The sequence below is a fragment of the Eptesicus fuscus genome, chromosome 10 (assembly GCF_027574615.1).
Source record: "Eptesicus fuscus isolate TK198812 chromosome 10, DD_ASM_mEF_20220401, whole genome shotgun sequence".
In the NCBI taxonomy this organism is placed as follows: Eukaryota; Metazoa; Chordata; class Mammalia; order Chiroptera; family Vespertilionidae; genus Eptesicus; species Eptesicus fuscus.
In genome coordinates, this window is record NC_072482.1 from 61,269,882 (window position 1) to 61,287,093 (window position 17,212).

Here is a 17,212-nt window from a genome sequence, read left to right on the forward strand (position 1 = left end):
CCTGCTCTTTACATCTCCGTGGCTGCTGCCATTTCTGTTTGGATTAATGTATCTTCTATCATTGATACTTTGTAGCCTTGAGTGGAGGCCTAGGCTGGCAAGGGAGGCGGAAAGCTTGGCTTTCTCCATTGCTGGGGAAACCCAAGCCTCCCTCCTGCTCTCTGTGGCCGTAGCCATCTTGGTTGGGTTTATTTGCATATTTGCTCCTGATTGGCTGGTGGGCGTGGCTGGTGGGTTTAGCGGAGTGGTGGTTAATTTGCATATTACTCTTTTATTATATAGGATTATACTAAATTAAAGTTTTACTTTTTTTTATTATTTCTCTATACATTTATAACCAACATAGGAGTTTTTAATGTTTTGACAACTTTTTTTAAAGACCATGGAACAACAGTAATTTTCCCCATTGATTATTAACCTAATTTTTACATGGTTTTAGCTTGTATGGTCATTTTTTTTTTTTTTTGGTCCCACTCCATCATGCAAAGAGAGGACTGCCTATATTTATCTCTGGTAAATAATGGTTAATGAAGGAAGTAATTTATTATTTACTGAGCTTTAATGGCTACCAAATGAAAAGTTTTAGATAAATCTAATTGTACTGAAGTGTTACTTATCAACAATCTTTAAAAACAAACTTTTGTATGAAATTTGTCTCCTCTGACCTGTTTGTTCATTATTCTCTCTATATTTAAATTTTTAAAAAAATTCTACAATATGAAACACAAACAGTATACAAAATTGTACAGTTCAATGATTTCAGCAAACACTCATGCAACCCCATGAAATAAGACATAGCCTGACCCCAGAACCCTCCCACTCTGGTCCCCTTCCCAATCACCCTTGCTTCCTTCTTCCCCAAATGACCATTATTTTGACTTTTATAAGCATTTCCTTGTTCTTCTTTATACTTAAGCAGATAACTCTAAATATTATAGTTTTGATTGCTTTTTGGAGCTTATGTAAGTGGAATTAAATGGTATTATTTTATGTCTTGCCCTTTTCATTCAACATTGTATTTGTACCATTCATTCATGTTGCTTTGTATAGATCTAGGATGTTCACTTTTAGTGTTAATGTAATAGTCCACGATATGATGACACCACATTTACTCCTTCTAATGAGCCCACTATGTCACTGTTCCAAAAGTGACTGTATCAATGTACACTCCTTCCAGCTGAGTAAGAGGCTGCTGCCGCTCCACATCCTCACAGCACTTGATACTGTCCATTTTTAAATTCTACCTATTCTTGTATGTTGTGATAACTTATTGTAGTTTTAATTTTCCCAATTACAAATGAATTTAAGTGCCTTTTCATGTTTATTGATCTTACTGGATTTTTCTCTGAGAAATGCCTATCCAATGCTCTAGCCCACTTTCTATTTATCATTTGTTGTGCTGGGGCTGATTTATGGAAACAGTAGATATGAGCCATTTGAAGGTGTTATCTTTGATGCGATTCTCTTCTCTTTATATATATCAGAGAAGGGAGAGGGAGAAAGAAATAGAGTCATCAATTATGAAAGAGAATCATTAATCAGCTGCCTCCTGCACACTCCACACTGGAGATCAAGCCTGCAACCCGGGCATGTGCCCTTGACCAGAATTGAACCCAGGACCCTATAGTCTGTAGGCTGATGCTCTATCCACTGAGCCAAACCCACTAGGGTGCAACTATCTTCTCTTGTGTCACTTGCTAGTTCACTCTCTTAATGTCTTTTAATGAACAGGTTTTTACACTCAATATGGTGGAATTTATCAATCCTTTTTTAAAATATGAAAGCATAGGTTTTGAAATCATTTTCTACAATAAGATCACATATATGATTTTCCATAATATCTCTTAGCTTTGTTTTGCCTTGTACTTTCAACCTATAATTGATGTGGAATTAATTTTTGTGAATGGTGTGAGGCAGGCGTCAACTTTCTTATATATTATTTCAGCACCATTTATTGAAAAGGGTATTCTTTCCCTATGGCTCTACTGTGGCACTTTTGTCATAAATCAAGTTTTTATCTATTTTTACATTCATTTTGAAGCTCTATGGTATTCCATTGGTCTGTCTACCTTGAGCTAATGACACGTTATCTTTTAAATTTTTTAAAAAATTGATTTTGAGAGAGAAGAAGGGAGAGGGAGAAACATAGGGACGCAGTCCACAACTAGGGCATGTGCCCTGACCAGAAATCAAACCAGCAACTTTTTAGTATGGGACAGTGCCCAATCAACTGAGTCATACCAGCCAGAGCTAATGACACACACTATCTTAACGTAGCTTCAGAATAAGTTTTGATATCCAATAGGACAAGCTCTCCTATCTTGTTCTTCAAAAATGTGTTTATTCTTGGCCCTTTGTATTTCCATGTGAATTTTCTTTTTTAAATTTTAGAGTCAGATTATCAAATTATAAACACATACACACACCCTATTGGAAATTTTATTGGAATTGTACTAAATCTATAGATCATATTAGGGAGTACTGATATTTATACAACACTATCTTCCTATTCATGAACATATTGTTATCTCCTCAATTATTTCAGGTATTTAAAAATGTCTCTTAATGTTTTATAGTTTTAAGAATAGAAGTCTTATACATCCTTTGTTAGATCTACTGATATATATGTGAATTTTTTTTTTTCAATGCTGGAAGTGGTATATTTTGTGTTTTATTTTCTCTTTATCGTATATATAAAAAAATTGATTTTTGAACTGACCTTATATCCAGATACTTTCCTAATCTCTACTAACCTATCTGTAATTATTTTGGACTTTTAAAATGTATATAATCTATCATATTTGAATAATTATTATTTCCTCCTTTCCAATGTGAAATAGAGGTAAAGATAACAAGCATTCTTGTCTTTTTCCTAAACCAAAGGAAAAGCTTTCAACATTTCACAAGATGTCTGCTATAGGGTTTTGTGTTGCTTTGTTGTGTAGACATCTTTTAACAGATTAACGACATTCCTATATATTTCTAGTTTGCTCAGATTTTGTTTTATCATGAATGATGTTGATTTTATTAAATGTTTTTCCTTTATCTATGAGGATCATGTAACTTTCTTTTATTATTATTGTGATAAACTACATTGGTGTTTTTTTATGTTAAACAACTTTGCATCCTTGGAATAAACCCAGCTTGGTTGTGATGTATGTGATAGGCAGAATGGCCCTCCAAAGCTATCTACTCTCTAGTCCCTAGAATCTGTGAATATATTACAAGGCAAAGGGAAATTAAGGTAGCAGATATAAATAATTAAGTTTAATCAGCTGACCTCAAAATAGGGAGATTGTATCTTTTTTATATACAGCTGGGTTTGGTTTTGGTTTGTTACTATGTTGTAAAATTTTGCATTTATATTCATGAGAGAAATTGGTCCATTATTTTCCTTTCGTGTAATGTCCTTGAGAAGTTTTTTAGTTTGCTTTATATTAAGGTTATGCTGGCCTAATAAAACAAGCTGGAATATGTTCCCTCTTTCACTATTCTTTGGAATAATTTGTATAAGAAATGCATTATTTTTTTCTTAAATGTATGGTATAGTTCTCTTATGAAACAATTCTGCCATAAGTTTTCTTTGTGGGAAGGTTTAATATTATGAATTTTCTTTGTCATAGACTTTTGAGATTCTCTATTTTTTAATCAATTTTTGCTAAGCTGAATTTTCTAGGAATTTACCTATTTCATCTGAAGTTTTAGATTTATTGACATCAAATTATTCTTATTATTTTCCTATGATTATAAAATTACAAAATATTGTTTCATTTACTACATTGATTTCATTTATTACACTGATTACTTATGCATCCTCTATCACAAAGGGCTTATCAATTTTATTAGCCTTGTTAAGAGAATCAATTTTTGGCTTTACTGAATTTCATTACTGTATGTGGCTTGCTACTTCATTAACTGACAGTTTATTATTTCTTTCCTTCTGCTTTCGGTGGGTTTAATATGCTGCTCTCTTTATAACTTTATTGATATAGATGCTTATTGATAGTCAACTTCACTCAACAACAAAAAAAACCTTCAATGACTCCTTGCAGAATTGAGCCCCTCCCTATGTCTCCTGGCCGCATGTCTCACTACACTCTTCTGCCTTACTCGAATCACTCTGAACACACCTTGGTGTTTTACAGTCATGCCTTTTCTCATGGTGTTCTGTCTAGAATGCCTTTCCCTTTCTTATCCTCACAGAGAATACTTAATTGTTCAAGACTAGACTCAAGTATTACCTCTTTTCTAAAGCATTACTAAATCTCCTAGGCAGATGTAACCATTTATTCTTTGTAGAAGACCTTGACCCATATATGCATTTACCTAAATACTAACAATTACACTCTTCTGTATTGTATGTTTATGTTCAAATGAGAACTCCTAGAGGGCAAAAATCCTGTTTTACTGGGCTTGTGTTTCTAAGATCTAAAAAACAGAAGATGTTTAGTTGATTGATAAAGGAAAAAAGAACAAGACAATAAACTGTAAGGAGGCAAAAAGAAATTTTCTTTAGGTTACTAAGTACAGAGGACACACATAACACATACCTTTCTAAAACAGCTATTTAATTATGAAGAAAATCCCAGGACCAGATTATTTCACTGATAAGTTCTATTAACTTTCAAAGAAGAATTAATACCAATTCTTCTCAAACTCTTTACTAAACATTTAAATAAGTAAAGCCAATCTTTCTCAAACTCTTATAAAAAAAACAGAAGAGGGGACATTCCCAAACTCATTTTATGAAGCCAGCAAACCCTGACACCAAAGCCAGATAAGGACAATACAAGAAAACTACAGGCCTGATGAACAGATGCAAAAATTCTCATCAAAATACTATCAAAATTCAACAGCACACTAAAAGGATAACACACCATGATCAAGTGGGATGAGCCAATCAAGACAAACACATTTTATTCTAAAGTTGCATCTTGTCTATCACATGTTTCAATTTCTAAAACATGTAGCCATTAAATAATAAATAATTATAATAAGAGATTGTTTGTAATTCTTGATTTAATCCTTCCTAGAAAGTAAACGATGAGTAGATAAAACCTCTTCCATGCTATAGAAACAGTATTCCTTACATTCTGTAATGTAAGAATTCTGTAAATTTAAGAATTCCAAGATTGGTCTAAATAACAGGATCAATAAAATACACAGCTACACTAATTCATCTATTTTATAAGTTTAATAAATAGGAATTTTAAAGTATTAGGTTTAGATTTGTAGACATACATTAAGCCACAATACTTATTAATCACAAATTTGAGTTAAGGACTTATGAAGAATCTTACAAAATCACCTCTTTTCTATTCTTTTTGATTCTTAATTACATCCTCGCCTTTCTACCGTTGCCTCTCATTGCAGGTGAAAGAAAATACAAATATAGAAAAGGTGCTAGGTATATTACTATTTTCATCCTATTCCCTGACTTGGACACAGAAATGCTATGCTAAATCAAATCAGTGAGGAAAATAAATCTACATCTCACAATCATTCCTTTGCAAACATGTCATTATTTTTGTTTTTTTATTTTTAGAAAAATATGTATAAACTTTATTAAGGTATAACTGAGACACGATATACTGCATGTGATAGGCAGAATTCTAAGATGGCCCCCAGATCTCCAGCCCCTAGTGCTACTATAATTATATGACGTGTTAGAAAAGATTTTGAAGACATAATATGGCCAATATCAGCTGATCTCAATTATAAGCATGCGTTTAGCTAATCACACGAGCCCTTTAAAAGCAGAGTGGTTTCTACAGAGAAAACAGACGAGGAAGTCAGAGATTCAACTCATGATTCTCTATGTCATTGCTGGCTTGAAGATGGAGGGGCCATTTGGAAAGGACCTGAGGGTGGCCTCTAAAAACCTAAAAGCAACCCTTGGCTGACAGCGAGGAATAAAACAGTAACTTCAATTCTAAAATGCAAGGAACTGGATTCTGCAAACTTGCATGAACTTGGGAGCTGATTTCCCCCCAAAGCCTCCAGAAAGGAATGCAGCCCAACAGATCCACTGATTTCAGCCTTCTGAGACCCTAAAAAGAAAACTAGCCATGCCCACCCAGATTCCTGACCTACAAAACTGAGGTAAGTCATAGTTGTTTTAATCTGCTATTATTTGTGGTAATTCACTGAGCAGCAACAGAAATTAACAGACTGCACATTCAAGTTTGATCAGTTTTAAAACAATTTTAACACAACTTAACACTGTAAAATCACCAGTCACCCCTAGTTTTCTGTGCCCCTTTGGAATCCCTCCCTCTACCCATGTCTGCAAGCAACCAGTGGCTTACTTTTGGACTTCAGAACTTCAGATTAAGGAATTTGGCCCTGTATAAACCAAAAGAATAAGGCCAGTGATATAAGAAAAGCACAGGATCATTGTAGAAATATAATGAATGGAAAGACCACAACCAGGCAACACTTCATGAAATAGATAATATTTGATGCGAGTCTTCAAAGATGCAAAGGATGGTGACAGGTGAACACTGTCACAAAAGGTAATTTTCAGAAATACAAAACTTTTCACAAACATATAAAACAGCAACAATAAAGTCCGAGACAGGAAACTATATTACATATTTGGGAAAGAAAGAGAAATGCAGTTTGACTGAACTATATAGAGTAAAAGTGGAAAAGTAGTGAAAAGTAGTATCTCATTAATCATAAAGGATCTGACATGCCAATTTAAAGGAAGAGACTGTGAGAATGGGAAAAAATAATGAGACTCATTCACATGTTGCCTATAAGAAATCTGCTTTAGACATAAATTGATTAAAATAAAAGGATGGAAAAAGATATATCATGCCAAGGGGAAAAGACTGAGTGACTATATTAACTAATCAGACAAAGTAAATTTTAGAGAAAGAATATAAGCAGAGATAAATAGGATCATTCATAATAATAAAGGAGTCAATTCATCAAAAAGATATAATAATCTAAAATGTTTACGCACTTTATAAAGAGCTTCAAAATAAAGTAAAAATAAAACTGCAAGGAAAAAAACACACAGAAAAGTTCACAGGTATAGGCAGAAATTTCACCATCTCTACTTCAATAATCGATAGAACCAAGTAGGCAGAAAATCAATAAGCACATAGAGGTCTTGAAGAACACTATCAACCAACCTGACTTAACTGAATTTTATAGAACATCCCATCCCAAACACATACACATATGTTTCCAAGTTTACCAAGAAAGTCCTTATTCTGCGCCATAAAGCAAGTCAGAATAAATTTAAAAGGATTCAAGTCCTGCAAGGTATGTTTTCTAACCACAATATAATTAGAAATAACAGAAAGATATCTAGACAATTCTTACATATCTAAAAACTAGAAAACATATTTTATAAATAGCCCCAAGTCAAGGAATAAATTTTTAAAAATTAGATGTTATTTTGAATTGAGTAAGGTGGGGAAAAACATCAAAATTTGAGGAAAGCAGCTAAAGCAACACATAGAGGGAAATATGTAACACTAAAATGTCTATATTAGAAAAGAAGATCTCAAATGAATGGTCTCAACTACTTTCACTTCAATAGAAAAAATAGAGCAAATTTAACTCAAAATAAGCAAGAAAGGAAATAAAGATGAGAGCAGAAATCAATGGAATAGAAAACAGAAAAATAATGGAGGAAAAAAAAGATCAATGAAACCAAAAGCTGGTTCTTTGAGAACATCAATGAAACTGCTAAATCACTAGCCAGGCTAATGGGGAGGGGAGGGAGGAGGAAGGGATACAAATTGGCAATATCTGGAATGAGAGGAGTGATATCACTATAGATTCTAGAGATATTAAAAGAATAGTTAGGGAATATTATAAACAACTTATGCCAATAAATTAAACATGAATGAAATGGATAAATTCCATTAAGGACACAGCTATTAAAACTTACTCAAGAAGAAATACATAGCCTTTTGAAAAAGAAAAACAATATTGGAGAATTTATACTATCTGACTTCAGTACTTATCATAAAGCTACATAACTCAAGATAGTGTAGTATTGATGTGAAGACAAATAGTCAATGGAAGAGAAGGAAGTGTCCAGAAGTTGACATAAGTGTAAAGGCAATTCAATATAGAAATAATTTTTATATTGCTATAATAATTGAATATCTATATTAAAAAATATAACTTTGATCCTTACCTCACACCATATACAAATGGGTCAGATCTAAATGTAGAATGTAAAACTATAAAACTTCTACAAAAAAAACCCAGAAAATCTTTGTGACCTTGGGTTAGGCAAAAATTTTTTAGATAACACCAAAAGCACAATCCATAAAAGAAAAAAAATTGTTAAATTGGAATTCAACAAAATTAAGAACTACTGTTTTTTGGAAGATTACTAAGGGGATGAAATGACAAACCCCAGGTTGAGAGAAAATATTTGCAATCACACATATAATACAGCACATATATCTAGAATAAAGAACCCTTAAAATTCAATTAGAAAACAAATAACCCAATATATAATGGCTAAAGATGTGAACTGATACTTCACAAAAGAAAATATACAAATGGCAAAAGAAAAGGTGATCAACATTATTAGTCTTTAGGAAAATGCAAATTAAAGCCACAATGAGATACCACTATAAACCTATAATAGCTAAAATTAGAATAGCAAGGAGGTAGAACAATTGAACTCACATCTTGCTTGTAGAAATATAAAATGACATGACCACTATGAAAAACACTTTAGTACTTTCTTACAAAGTTAAACATATCCCTACTGTATGACCCAGCTATTCCACATGTAGGTATTTACTCAGGAAAAATGAAAGCATATATCCAAACATTGACTTGTACATGAATGCTCACATCAGCTCTATTTGAAATAGCCAAAACCTAAAAACCACCCAAATGTTCATCAACAGATGAATGAATAACAAATTTGTTATCCACTGGAACAGTATTCATACATTGGGATAGTATTCACCAATAAAATTAACTAATGATATATGGACCAACATGGGTAAATTAAAATCACCATGCTGAGTGAAAGAAGCCAAATAAATAAGAGTACATACTATATGATTCCATTTATAAAGTTTTAGAAAATGCAAACTAACTTATAGTGACAGAAAGTAGATTAGTGGTTGCCTACAATGGACGTTGGGATTGGTGAAAGTAGAAAGAGGTAGGATACAGGGAATACAAAGGAAGACTATGAAATGGGGGGGGAGGGGTTCCCCCATTATCTTTATTGTCATGATGGTTTCAGAATGAACCCATAAGTAAAAACTTACCCAATAATTGTTTGGCAATTATATTTCAATAAAGTTCTCAAAAACCCATCTAATCAAATAGTATTAACTTTTTATTCCATTACTCTTATCATGCTAAAAATGCTTATTTTCTACCATCTATTACCAAAAATACCTGATTTAAATTTACAATAGTAATATTAGACATCAACTTCAATGTGCAGGACAGTATGGTTTGGTTTTTCAAAAATGTTTGGAGAAATATGTACGCAAAAAATCTTGAAGACCAATAAATTAAAACAGTGAAAGTTTGGCCGAAACCGGTTTGGCTCAGTGGATAGAGCGTCGGTCTACGGACTGGAAGGTCCCAGGTTCGATTCCGGTCAAGGGCATGTACATTGGTTGCGGGCACATCCCCCGGTGGGGGGTGTGCAGGAGGCAGCTGGTCGATGTCTCTCTCTCATCGATGTTTCTAGCTCTCTATCCCTCTCCCTTCCTCTCTGTGAAAAATCAATAAAGTATATTAAAAAAAAAAAAAACAGTGGAAGTTTGGAGAAATGTGTAGGTCAGTGAGATTTGCTCTTTTGTCAACATATTACAATCCTATTCTTGACTTGAAAATAAATGCAGTTATCACAATGGAAAGCTGTATGTGGCTTTATCAATTCCCATCCCTATCACTAAAAATAATCTACAACTATAAAATAGTAGATGAGTTGGGTTACTAGGCATTTGTAAATTGCCTATGTCAAAGTCAAAAATTTCTCCCGAGTTCCAAACCAGTTCTCAAACGCTATTTAAGCAGTAGGGATTTATTATCCTTTCTTCTGCATCACTGTCCATCCCCCCCCCCCCCCCGCCCCCATCAGATCACTACCATCAGCATAGACTTATGCTATAATTTCATCCATCTTAAAAACACAAAACATGAACAACAAAAACAAACCTCTCTTCATCCCACTCTATCTACCCCAAACCCTTAACACACACCCTGATTTCTCTGCTCTTCTTTATGGCAGAAGTCCTTGAATGAGTTCTCTGATTTCTCTCATAGGATTCTCACTTAAATCTGTTCCATTCAGGCTTTCATTCTCAGCACTATACCAAACCATCTTACCAAGGTCAGTTATCTGCTAGATCCAGTAGTTCATTGTCAGGCCTCTTCTCGCAATCTCTAAACAGCATCTGACACAGTTAGTTGTTCACTCCTTGAAATCACTTCCTTAATTTGGCTTTCAGAAGACCTCAAACTCATGGCTTTCTTTCTACCTCCTCCTCACCTTCTGAACCTGTAAACCTTAGAGTATTCTAAGATTTAAGTGCTTGAACCTTTTTTATTACTTTTATTCATATTCACTTCATTAGTGATTTCATATTAAATGTTCTTAAAGTGAGATTATAACTAAATATAACTTATAGAACATCATAGTTCACTGTCATCCTCAAATAAAGTCAATTATAGATAACTCTACCATTATTTGGGGATGCAGCTGCAGATAAAAAAAAACAGATTCAAATAGAAAAAAACTAAAAAGAAAAATAAGTGAAAAATTTCAATAGACTATCACCATCTTTAAGTTCAATATTCCTGATAACTTTAAAAATAATAAATTTAAATTGATAAATACCAAAACAAATACTTTTTATTCTACTAATTTATTACATTAGAAATATTAAAATACTAAAACAATTTCATTAAAATGTAAATCAGGGCCTTAACTATGGTTCTGGTCCCATGAGACTATAACAGTAATATCTTATATTAATGTAGACTTAATTCAAAAGCCTTTTTATAGCAATTATCTCACTTTACCCTAAAAAAGACTCCATAAGGATATTACAGAAAATACTATTTTAACCAGCAGTTTCATGACCTCTCACATAATAGGCTTTTAATAAGCAAATATAATGAGTTTAAAATTAGTTGGAGAACTCCTAAATCCATCCCTACTATATTTTAAAATTCATGTTCAACTGATGACAGGTCATTAATGTCATTATTTTGTACTTAGTGTAACATTACAAAAAAGAAATTTACATTTTCTTTTTAATGCTAATGAATGAAACTAAGTCCTTTATAAATACATATAAGAGACATGCTGTATTTCATTTAATTTCATGACTAGACTGACAATGAAAATGATGATTTTTATGATGTTAACCCTGACGGGGTACACAGCTGTTGACTGCCTCTATCACAATAAAAAAAGACTTATTTTTGCAAGTAAGAAGGAGAATACATTTATAGTTAAGCACTCACTAGTAATGCATGACCCCTTTTCTCTCCAATATTCCTACCCCAAATGATGTGGCCTACACTGCCTGCCAACCCTAGGGTTAGAATTAGAAGCATGTAGAGTAGAGCAAGGCTTTCTAAAGTGGTCATAACTGATTTGTTGGTCATATAATTAATAAATGATAATAATTTGTATAAAAATAATATTGAACATCTTGTATACAACAGTAATTCTGTAGAAAAATCAATTCAGAATCAAATCAATCTCTCTTGAGGGCTCCCACTGTCAGTACTTCCAGTCCTGAAGACTGAGGAGTAACACTTTCCCTTCTACTACTAAGCACATCAAGTATCTGTGCACTCTTTAAAAGTCCTTCCTCCAATTACTCCATCTCTAAAATGTCCCCTTCACACCTAATATTCTATCCTACCAATCCAATTTCTCATTATAAAATTTATTTGTCCTTATTAAGTTCCTGTAATCCTTTCATTCTCCTCTATTTTCAAAACCATCAATATACTTTAACTTTTGCCTCCCTTCCTACCTCATCAGCATTTCACATTCCTCTTCAAAGGAGAACTGCCCAGGACCTTAAACCCTAGTCCCAACAGAACAGTCCAATCAGAAGGCAACACAAATATCCTATCTGATCACACATTCCACATTCTCTTCTGGCTCTCCTTAATTCACACTCTGTAACTATTAAGTCAACAGTTTTGTTATATCCCAATTCTTTTCTACACTCTATTCTATGCATAAATCCACCTCTTTCCAGAATCTTGAACTGTCACCTCTAAATTACTTATACAAACAACCTAACATCCCTGCAGATATTTAGTCCTATGCTAGATGAATCTGCCAGAGAGCAATACACTAATGTTTCATTAACCCAAACTCAATATATCCAAAATCAAATTCATCATCCAAAACTCTGCATTCTCCCCAAAAAGAAAATTTACCCATTCTTTGGACTTCCCTATTCCTAGTAATAGCAACTAATCAGTTATGACCACCATAACAAAAACCTTCCTTTAAAAACCTAAAAAGTCTAGCTTTCAAGCACAGGCATTTGAAAAAAAGATTAAGACTACAATCTTTTCAGAGGCAGATCCAGAAAGAAAAATATTCCCTAATAGAAAGCATATAAGCAGTAATACTAGAAAGGAAAAAATGAGCCCTCAGGGGGGAAAAGGGTTATAATGAGCTTCTAAGTGCCTCTGAATTTTATTTATAACTGAAAGGACCCCCATAGGTCATCTACTTCAACGTCCTCTTTTTACAATTGAGAGAAATCAGACCTTTCTCGAGAGCTAAAGTGACTTGTCCAACATCACATAGAAGTTCCTAGCTCCTTCCAATTTCTCCCATTCTCTGATCATTGCTTCAGAGGTAATGCTGTACCACTTTCTGAAGAAGATGCTCTTCTCCATGTCCAGTGGGTAGCAGAGATCAAGTTCCTAATAATGTCAAGTCTAACACAAGAGACATGTATTCCTAGCATATTGAGGTAGATTCTGAATTGATTTTTCTACAGAAGTATTGTTGTACACAATATATTCAATATTATTTTTGTACAAATTATTCTAGTTTTTTAATTCTCTAGTATTATTAGTTAGCCTAATTCTCTAATTAAGGTATATTATGGATTAAACTTGGTGGGCTGTTTATTCATGTAACCACTAAGTTTCCTGTTTATGAGAAAGTAAGTTCCAAGTTATAAGCTATTTTGTAAGTTTTAAGGTATAATCAATCCCATTTTAAGTTAGGAAGTACCAATACACAATGACTCAAAATTATAAACTGAAAGTGATAAGCTAAAAACACATTTCAGATAAAGCGCCATTTTATACAAAGATCTACCTCAAGGACCATTTATTTTTAAAGTTAGGTATTTTGAACATTTAGCACAGGATTTAATCTACATACACCTTTTTATTAATATTTCACTGAAAAACCGAAGTAAAAAAAAAATCCAACACATTCCTATACTCATCTTATTTAAGAAAAACAAAACTTTTCATGTATATTTTCATGAAGTGAGCTATAAGAGGTAAGAAAATTATTATCATTTCATATATAAAGAGTTGACAATGTATACATTATACAGTATCTAGTGCTAGTTCCAAATATGTGTGGGTAAAGGAATTATATCTGAACAGATAAGTGGAAATTCAAAAACCATCCAAATACATTTTTCTTTTCTCTTGGGACAAAGTTTATGTTTCATGAATTAAAATTTGTTTGATAAATCTATTTTTAAAATTTCTACTCAGTACATTAAATCAATGGATATTCTTCACTCATTCATTTAATCTGTTCAACCACAAAAAACAATGAGCCCCTACAACTTGCTACACACTATATTAACAACTTTAGGCTTATGATAATAAACATCAGTTCCTGTCCTCAAGAAGCTTAAAAAAACACCTTGAGTTAACTGTATGTACCCAAGTGATAATGACAGCTGAATTTCAATTGGTCATTTTAAAAAAACATTAAAAAATATAATCAAATTAATGTTCAAAACAAATAACCCAATACAACAGTAATTTTCAAGACATTTAATAGTCTCATCTATATAAAGTAGCCTCACAAAGGAACTGAAAGCACTGTTTTGGTAGAGTTCTAATAACATATTTTAATAGTGGTTTTTGCTATGAAAATGAACTGAGTTACTCCTCCAATAAGGAAATCAAAAGCTACTATTTACTGTGATAATGAAAATCAAGCACATGGAAATGGTACCTTCGACTATTCTGAAAATAAAGCAAAACGAATAAATGTAGTATTATACAATAGCCATACATTGTCAGGGAGGGACCATTTTAAGTTAGGAACTTAATGCTAAGTTCTAAATATATAGTTATTTACAAACCTGAATAATAAAGTAGCTCCATAGCATATCTTACAAATGATCACAACTATGTATTTTGGATTTTGTCAGCTACAAGTTTTTAATGAAAAAAGCCTTAATGTTTTCTGGAGATTTTACTTTTCACAAACTTAAATCAACATTCTGCTTGCTTATTACCAAGCACTATAACTTTTTTCATCAATACTAACCATACCTATATTTAGATATTACATACAGATATTAACTATAATACCTATTAAATCATCAAAAACTCTTGATATATGAGAAACATTCAATTTAGAGCCATACCCTTCCAAAGCAAAATGCAATGTAAATCAACCATTCTAAAATGTCAAGAAAAATCCTGACATTTTTTTATGAAATTTTACGCTGAAATATTTTTCATCATTCATCAGTTAAAACATTTTTTAAATCTTTAAAAGCATTACGAAAACATCTTTACTAAATTTATGCATTCTACTTAGCGGAATAAATAGGTATTTTATCACCATTTACATATAAGGAAATCAAGGCACAAAGGTGTCCATTTTGTAAATTGCAAGGTCATTTCCTAACCAAGCAACTGATCCTACACCATCAAATTATATGTGCGCCACTTTCAAGTGCCACAAAACAATTACTGTACCTTAAAGCAGCTGCCTCTGCAATGCCTATGTGCATTCCATTTTATCTAGAGGGTTATGGCAACAAGCTCAAACAAGAAAAGCTGGAAAGGGAGGATTACGAAAACAAAAAGAAAACACTTATTTTTGGTAGGGAATCATTTATTTTAATATATTAAGATGTAAACAGTTTTTAAACATAGTACCAAATAACTAAGTTGTTTCTTCCATTTTCAAAAAATAATTCACCTTTCAGTTAGATCATGCAAAATTAGAGCCTCCCCATCCTTTCAGACAGAAGTTAGAAAACCGAGAAAAAAAAATCCTGTAGCAAGTTAATTCAATACATGATAATGCAAAAAAAGGAGAGAGCTGAACAAAAAAATAAAATTTAGATAAATTAGGAAATGCTGGTTACCATAATTAAAACTCCATCTTAAATACTAAATGCTTCCTTTCGTTCAGCTGAAGACTATGATAAGCATCACTTATTCTGTTATTAGAAAATAAAGAATTCCAAAATCTTTCCTTACTGAATGCTTGGGAAATTTTATACCATGAACTTTATTCAAGTATCCAACCTAAAGACTTTTCCTAACTTAGAAACTCAAGAGCATGAGAGAAAAACTGTTCCTGAGAGTTCCAAGACTGAAACTGCCCTGTGCAATGATGATCCAGTGCTACCAACAATTAGAAAAGTGGAAAGTTACCTATCGTACCAATTAAACTTCAGAACATCAGACGGGTTGAATAACCAACAAATCAATGACATCAATTTCTGGACAGAAATAAGACTTGGCTAATGCGTGAATCTAACACCGAATGGGGAAAAAAAATGAAAACATAATCCAAGGATAGGCTTAGACCGAGTCGTATTCCGGTACCCAGTCTGGCTGGGCATTTAGTTAATTAACCGGCCCGAGGACAGGTTGGCTGGGAACGTGCGGGTCGGAGGTGCTTTCTGCTCATCATCATTGCAGCTCCTCGTGAGCGAGTGCGGGAGAAGGCGTCTGAGTGCCGAAGCTAGGGGGCACGCTGTAGCCAGGGGAGAAGAAAAATGGGGAAAGGTGCAATGGATGCTGCATAGTTGAATAATTATCTGGGTGGCACAATGGGCGAGAACTGCCGACCTCGGCTCCCTAACTCTCCACGAGGCACCCCCCCCCCCCCGCCCGCCCCATTCACAGGCAGCAGAGGCAGCAGCCCCGCTTCGCCGGCTCTCCCGCGAAGAAAGGGATCCCCGCACTCGCCTCACCATTAGGTCTTGAGACCCAGACCCCGCGGCGCAAGCACGCAAACGCGGAGCTTCCTTTACAGAGCCCCCCGGCACCCGGCGCGAGCGGGGTTCTCCGCCGCCGGTGCTGCAGCCACCCCCACAGCCCGGAGGCCGGGGGGCTGCCCGGGGCTGCAGGGCAGGGGCGCTCGGACGGTGGCACCTCAGGTGAGACCCGCAGGCTCCCCGCCTCGGGCCGGTCCCTGCCACCGAGACCCAGGCGGGCCGGCCGGCCGCCGTCTCCCTGGGCACCCAGCCCTGCCGGCGGGTGGGCGTCGGGAGATCAGGAACTGCGATGGGGGTGGGGGACGTTGCGGGGGAGGCGCGCCCATCCCCGTCACCTTTGCTGGGCTGGGGCTCCACACAGCGCTCTCCGCTCCGGCCGGTGGGGAAGAGTTCCTCCCCAGCACCCTCGCCCCCAAAAAACAATTCCTGGGAGACGCGCGCTCACCGAGAGATCTTGGGGGGCTCTCGCCTTAGCCCTTCTGCAGGCTTCGGCGGCGGCCGCCGGTCCTCCTCTGCTCCCGGGTCTCCCCGCTAGAGCCTCCGGGAGAGTCAGGCTCCCGGTGGGACCCGCTCCGGGCAGCGGCCGACGCACCGGGCCACGGGTAACGCCGCCAGCGGCGCCCACCGGTCGTCCGATCCACAGTGTGCTCGACGCGCGAGCGAACAACACCGAGCGCCGCTGCCGCCGCCGCCCCCCACCCGCCCCCTCCCCGCGCGCCCAGCTCCACAACCGGGCGCGGGGACCAGCGCCTGAAGCAGGGGGGGACCGCTGGACTCTCGCCACCCAACCTCCCACCCTTCCCACCAGGAGCTGTTCCCCGCCGGTCAGCGTCTTCCAACTTCAGAGTCTCGCTTTCCTCTTCAGCCCCCAGGACCCAGGTGCAGCCGTGGAGGGAAACTCGGCCTCCGCCCCCTCACCCTTCAGCGGGGATGAATTGCCATCTTCCCCCCATTCCTGAGGTTTCATGGTATTGCCCAATCCTCAATTTGGGGGAGGG

General features: G+C 35.7%; 1 protein-coding gene across 1 annotated transcript in view; it reads right to left on the reverse strand.

The window, feature by feature from the left end:
* Nucleotides 1-16,898, reverse strand: part of WASF1 (WASP family member 1) — a 34,279-nt gene extending 17,381 nt beyond the window's left edge. The window contains exon 1 of the mRNA XM_028139932.2: nucleotides 16,660-16,898. The gene's annotated coding sequence lies outside the window, so the exon portion shown is untranslated. The remainder of the gene's footprint in view (nucleotides 1-16,659) is intronic.
* Between the last annotated feature and the right edge of the window lie 314 nt (nucleotides 16,899-17,212).